The following is a 7,213-nucleotide window of genomic DNA, read 5'->3' on the forward strand; positions in this document are numbered from 1 at the left end:
TCGACAATTATGATTTTTGTCATAATCGTGCAGCCCTACTTGACAGTGTAATTTACTAAGCAGTCAATAGGACAGTCACATGCCTCCCGGTTTTCATCCAAAATATCTTAAATTGTGTTCCGAAGACGAACTGAGCTTTTTTTACGGGTTTGGAACGACATGGGGGTAAGTGATTAATGACAAAATTTTCATTTTGGGGTGGAGTAACCCTTTAAGAGGATTCAGGATTCCTTCTTTATATCTCAGAAAAAAACATAAGAAATACAACACTTAATGCATAACAAATAAAACTGCCAATGGGATTTGCAGGTGTTCAGTTGTTAAAGACAACTCTGGAAACTAAAATGCAGAGAATAAACAATGTTGTGCAATGCTAGTTTCAAAGCTCAAAGCTGGACTTCAAGTGCCATTCTTTCGCACTTTTCCATATTCAAAATTTGAAATTATAACTTTCAATTTTCAATTATGCAGCATATGTGAATTAGGACAAACCAAGACAGTAGCCAAGCATTACCAAAGATTAAAAAATTAAAATGACTGCATGTGGCCGTAATGCTGAATAATCCAGAGCACACTGATTGGACAAGTTTGGCGATAATATGATAAACAGCAAATCTGCTAGAAAATGAATATATTTTCGGGCTATTGCATCTGTGTAGGGTGAAATCATGCGAAATGCACAAGGATGAATCACAAAATTATATTCTCAGTGTTGCCACAAGAGGCACTATAGCAGACTTCAGCATAAACTGTCTTCTATTTCATTTCTCCTTCAGATAAGCTACTGTCATGGTGGAGCAACAGTTTGAAGAGAATCTTACTAAGCAAGTTAGTTAAAGTCAATTATAGCTAGCTACCAAATATAAGAACACATCCAATTATTTTGCTATAACCATTGGCTGACAGCATATGATCTCTTACTTAAATCAAGAGTTAAGAAGGTAAACTTTGCCCTGCTAACTGATGTGCTGGTCTATCTTGAGTCATACACCGAACTTAAATAGCTGCTGCTCATGGCTGCGTTAGCTTGAATCATTTATGGCCAGACAGATGGAAAGTGTGAGATGGGCACAGGAGAGGAGGGAGTTTGAAACTTTTTCATCAACACAGCAACAGTGCGAGAGAGCCTGGATACGACTCCAAAACATAGGAGGAGATGAGGTGATGTCATATTTATGTGGGCTTGAGTGAGTCTACAATATGGTTACAATTTTCCCATTCACGTTCCGACGTCCTCCAATGAAGTCATCACCACTAGCTCCCACACAAGCATCAATCACACAACCAGTAGGAAAAAAATGGACATTTCTAAGCATGCTTCGTCAAACGTCACTATTACTATTGCTCATACTTAGAGTTAGTGATTCAAACAAACTTCTCAGATCGCATTGAAGTTTAGTGCATAAATCAAGACAAATTGTGTAATGCATTTTACATTACATTTATGCATTTGCTTTCATTTATTTCAGATGCTTTTATCCAAAGTGACTTACATTATTTGTATTTTGTTGCTTTTTGTTGATTAATAAGGTTGTATACTGTGAATGCAATGACCTTGCAACCATCTACAACACGCTAGCAACTGCATAGCAATGCCTAACATGCGAAAAAATGCTCAGAACATCTTAGTAGCCACATTGCAGTGCCATGGAAACTACCCAGAACAGAATTAGCATTGTGGCAATGACTTTTGCAATTGACAGGGAGACTGCAACATGTTTGCATAACATACACAGCTTAATTTACAGAAATGCATTAATGCTTTAGTCCACAAAACACTCTGGGTCTAATTCTCTCCATCCCTTGCTAGCATACAGTTTAAAAACATGCTTAAAATCTGCAACAGTAATGCCATGCATCTGCTCTGGAGGCAACTTTAATGAAACACTTCTAATGAAACAGATAAACAATGGGCTCTTTTATAACATGCATTTCCTCTGTCATCCTCAGTTCTCTGTCCCTCTTACATTTACACGATTATCTAATTGGAAAGGCATTACAGCGCGCCTGTACTCTGTTGCCTGCGTGCATGTGTTTCCTACAGACTTATGTAATGTAACGGGTGTAGCTTAGTGACAATGCCTGATAAAAAAACAAAGAAAAACGAAGCTTTTACGGGTTTACAATGTGGGGGGGAGTGATTATTGACAACATTTTCATTTTGGGGTGGAGTATCCCTTTAAACCCATTATTATATGAATAACAAGTCGCTGTCCTTATGGTGGATCTACTACTGCTGTCGGATTCAGGATTCCTTCTTTATATCTCAGAAAAAAACATAAGAAATACAACACTTAATGCATAACAAATAAAACTGCCAATGGGATTTGCAGGTGTTCAGTTGTTAAAGACAACTCTGGAAACTAAAATGCAGAGAATAAACAATGTTGTGCAATGCTAGTTTCAAAGCTGGATGTTAAACTTCAAGTGCCATTCTTTCGCACTTTTCCATATTCAAAATTTGAAATTATAACTTTCAATTGAATGTAATGCAGCATATGTGAATTAGGACAAACCAAGACAGTAGCCAAGCATTACCAAAGATTAAAAAATTAAAATGACTGCATGTGGCCGTAATGCTGAATAATCCAGAGCACACTGATTGGACAAGTTTGGCGATAATATGATAAACAGCAAATCTGCTAGAAAATGAATATATTTTCGGGCTATTGCATCTGTGTAGGGTGAAATCATGCGAAATGCACAAGGATGAATCACAAAATTATATTCTCAGTGTTGCCACAAGAGGCACTATAGCAGACTTCAGCATAAACTGTCTTCTATTTCATTTCTCCTTCAGATAAGCTACTGTCATGGTGGAGCAACAGTTTGAAGAGAATCTTACTAAGCAAGTTAGTTAAAGTCAATTATAGCTAGCTACCAAATATAAGAACACATCCAATTATTTTGCTATAACCATTGGCTGACAGCATATGATCTCTTACTTAAATCAAGAGTTAAGAAGGTAAACTTTGCCCTGCTAACTGATGTGCTGGTCTATCTTGAGTCATACACCGAACTTAAATAGCTGCTGCTCATGGCTGCGTTAGCTTGAATCATTTATGGCCAGACAGATGGAAAGTGTGAGATGGGCACAGGAGAGGAGGGAGTTTGAAACTTTTTCATCAACACAGCAACAGTGCGAGAGAGCCTGGATACGACTCCAAAACATAGGAGGAGATGAGGTGATGTCATATTTATGTGGGCTTGAGTGAGTCTACAATATGGTTACAATTTTCCCATTCACGTTCCGACGTCCTCCAATGAAGTCATCACCACTAGCTCCCACACAAGCATCAATCACACAACCAGTAGGAAAAAAATGGACATTTCTAAGCATGCTTCGTCAAACGTCACTATTACTATTGCTCATACTTAGAGTTAGTGATTCAAACAAACTTCTCAGATCGCATTGAAGTTTAGTGCATAAATCAAGACAAATTGTGTAATGCATTTTACATTACATTTATGCATTTGCTTTCATTTATTTCAGATGCTTTTATCCAAAGTGACTTACATTATTTGTATTTTGTTGCTTTTTGTTGATTAATAAGGTTGTATACTGTGAATGCAATGACCTTGCAACCATCTACAACACGCTAGCAACTGCATAGCAATGCCTAACATGCGAAAAAATGCTCAGAACATCTTAGTAGCCACATTGCAGTGCCATGGAAACTACCCAGAACAGAATTAGCATTGTGGCAATGACTTTTGCAATTGACAGGGAGACTGCAACATGTTTGCATAACATACACAGCTTAATTTACAGAAATGCATTAATGCTTTAGTCCACAAAACACTCTGGGTCTAATTCTCTCCATCCCTTGCTAGCATACAGTTTAAAAACATGCTTAAAATCTGCAACAGTAATGCCATGCATCTGCTCTGGAGGCAACTTTAATGAAACACTTCTAATGAAACAGATAAACAATGGGCTCTTTTATAACATGCATTTCCTCTGTCATCCTCAGTTCTCTGTCCCTCTTACATTTACACGATTATCTAATTGGAAAGGCATTACAGCGCGCCTGTACTCTGTTGCCTGCGTGCATGTGTTTCCTACAGACTTATGTAATGTAACGGGTGTAGCTTAGTGACAATGCCTGATAAAAAAACAAAGAAAACCCAACTGAACCCTCACTGTTAAACCACACTATACGCTCTCACATGCAATGTGATAAAATTACTCAGAAAATACACCTGACAAAAAAAAAAGGATCTCAATTGTTTCTCATAGACAGCAGTAAGATTATATGAAGAACAAACAAATACTTTTACTGAAGTCTACTGAATCTGTAATTAAGTCAGAATGCACTCATTTCTCATCAATTTTCACCATGATTAAATTATCTGAGCTGATATACACATTCATTTTATAGCGAATGATTGATGCGTGCTTATTTTTATTCCTCCATATAAATTTAAGAAAAAAACTAAGTTTTAGTCATTTAAAAAAAAAAAAAAAAAAAAAGTAAAAATAAATGTCCTTATAGACTACCATTCAAAAGATTGGGGTCAGATTTTGTTTTTAAAGACATTAATACTTTTATTCTGTAAGGACACATCAATTTGATCAAAATTTCCATTTCCGTTTCAAATAAATGCTGTTCTTTTGATATTTCTGTTTCTACTTAATCACGATTTCCACAAAAAATATTTGGCAAAACAACTGTTTTCAACATTGATAATAATCAGAAATGTTTCTAGAGCAGCAAATCTGCATATTAGAATGATTTCTGAAGATCATGTGACACTGAAGACTGGAGTTATGATGCTGAAAATTCAGCTGCGCATCACAGGAATAAATTACATTTTAAAATATATTACAATAGAAAGATGTTATTTGAAATTGTAATAATATTTCATAACATTAATGTTTTTACTGTAAATTCAGCCTTGGTGAGCAGATGTGGCTTCTTTCAACAACTTTAAAATGTTGTCCCGACCCCAAACTTTTAGTGTATATAAAGAGCAACTTCTGAGCAATAAAAAAGGACCATTGTCAACTGGTACAAGGAGAGAAAATCAGAAAGAGTAGATATAGATAGAGTAGATATATTTGAATAAATGCATAAATATATAAAGGATTTTGTATTTTAAACAAAAAGACATGCCTTAAAGGTAGCATACAAGTGGGAAATCATGTTTTAAGGTTTTTAGAGTGCGCTCTAGTATGTAAGCCACATTTTTGCAAGATTGTGACTGCAAAAAAATAAAATTGATCTGTACAATAGTACATGCCCCCCACCTCCTGTTTCTGCCACAGGATTAAAAAAACAAAACATTTTAGGTTAATTCTGAATTTTTATCTCACAATTCTGACTTTTTTTGCAATTATGAGAAAAAAGTAAGAATTGCAAGATAAAACCTCAGAATAAAAGACAAATTTGTGAGATGTAAAACTCAAAATTGCAAGAAAAAATACTTGCGAGATATAAGCTTGAAATTCTGGGTTAATAACTTGCAGTTGTGAGATACAAACTCAATTCTGGGAAAAAAAGTCACAATTACCTTTTTTATTTATCATTGTCTGGTGGACACAAGCTTGAATGTTGTTGATAGATCATTCATCATCAATTATTTTTGCTCTTTTGTTTCACTTTTGGTGTGAAAAGGCATTTTTAACGGTGTAAATTCAATGAAGTGCATTTGCTTTCTCAAGCAATATTGTTCCGCTTTAGAAAAATATTTGAACCCATAGTCAATGAGTTTACACAGTGTTTCAGCTTCCAAATGAAATGTTGTTATTTGGTCATTTCTGTGATGGTGAATAACAGCTAGAATGTGTTTTCGAGGGAATTTAAAGCATTTCAGAGTGATGAAATTAAACAGAAACACAGTTGCACACTCGCTCTATTCAGCATGAGCACAAAGCTTCAGTCATCTGTCTCTACTGCAGATAGAGGTTATTCTCTCGCCCGAAAAACAGCCCGTAAAGCCAGACCTAAGCTGATCTCACATCAGAATGTGTCAATTGGTTTGGAAAGGCTGACGTTGCATCTGCAGGTCCAGGATCAGTGTTCTGCAAACTCTGCGCGAGGCTCGTCTCCATCTGCCGTCTCCGGCATGAAGCAGAATACATTCAGCCATTCTTTATTCAACACTCCAAAAAACACTTCAATGCACCAATTAATGAATCTGCACAAAGGAAGAATCTGGCATTCAAAGCAGCAGGATGAGTTTTATTTTAGCAAACAGACTCAGATTTTTTATATGCTGTGCATTTCCCTATAAACACAAAGATATACTGTATCTGTATATGGGGAAATGCAAACATTTCTGCGGAAGCACATTTCCGTCACAGAATAAAATATGAAAAAGGTAATTGCAATTGCGAGATACAAACTCACAATTGTAAGAAAATACTTTTTTTCGTCAGAGTTGGACTTTATAACTTGAAGCTGTGAGTTTCTATCACAATTCTGAGAAAAGAAGTCCGAATTGTGAGATAGTAACTCACAATAGCGATTGAAAAAAGTAAGAAATGTTAGATAAAAAGTTTTACTTTTACTTTTTTTTATTCAGTGGTGGAGATGGGTTTCCATAGTACAATAGTTTAACCTAATTCAAATGGAATATTTTTGTCAATATTTGGATTCTGCCTTATAATGGAGCTGTAGGCAGGAGATATTTTGTGTTTTCTTTTGCATGACTCACCGGTTTATAAGTGTGTCTCTGTAGCCTAAAACCACTCTTTACTAACTGTCCTTGTGGTTAGTTGAACATTAGCTATTACAGAGATGTTTCCTGCTTCCTAGTTCATGTGCGTTCTGTGTCAATGAACACTAATGAATGCTCGGGTCTCTAATGGAGGGTCAATATTTACCATCCCGCCTCACATTTCATGTAACCTTGGAATCTGAAGATGACATAAGCTTGTACAAACACATTTTTTTATAATGCTACAAGGCCTCTCTCAGGGCTGCTCGATATCTCTCTCTGCTAAAGGCTTGTTAGGGACGAGAAAACAAAAATACGATGGAACGTCTCGCAAAGACCGATGGAGATGTTTGTTTACAGCTGATTAACCGCTGTCACCTGGACGGCATCAGAAGTCAACAACAGGACCACAACGTTTATGACGGCACACAACCTTAAACAGCATTCGCAATACTTCTTGCTTCTGCAATCTGACATATTTCACACTGAAACAGGAAATTCAACAAGATAAAAAATGCATATTTAGAGGTGAAACGAAATAATCAGCAGG

The 7,213-nt window shown here is 36.2% G+C and overlaps 1 protein-coding gene across 1 annotated transcript in view; it reads right to left on the reverse strand.

The window, feature by feature from the left end:
* mtcl1 (microtubule crosslinking factor 1) overlaps positions 1-7,213 on the reverse strand; it is a 65,851-nt gene that overhangs the window by 34,510 nt on the left and 24,128 nt on the right. The gene's annotated exons all lie outside the window — the stretch shown is intronic.

This window comes from Sinocyclocheilus anshuiensis, unplaced genomic scaffold (assembly GCF_001515605.1).
Source record: "Sinocyclocheilus anshuiensis isolate Anshui unplaced genomic scaffold, SAMN03320099.WGS_v1.1 scaffold217, whole genome shotgun sequence".
Lineage (NCBI taxonomy): Eukaryota > Metazoa > Chordata > Actinopteri > Cypriniformes > Cyprinidae > Sinocyclocheilus > Sinocyclocheilus anshuiensis.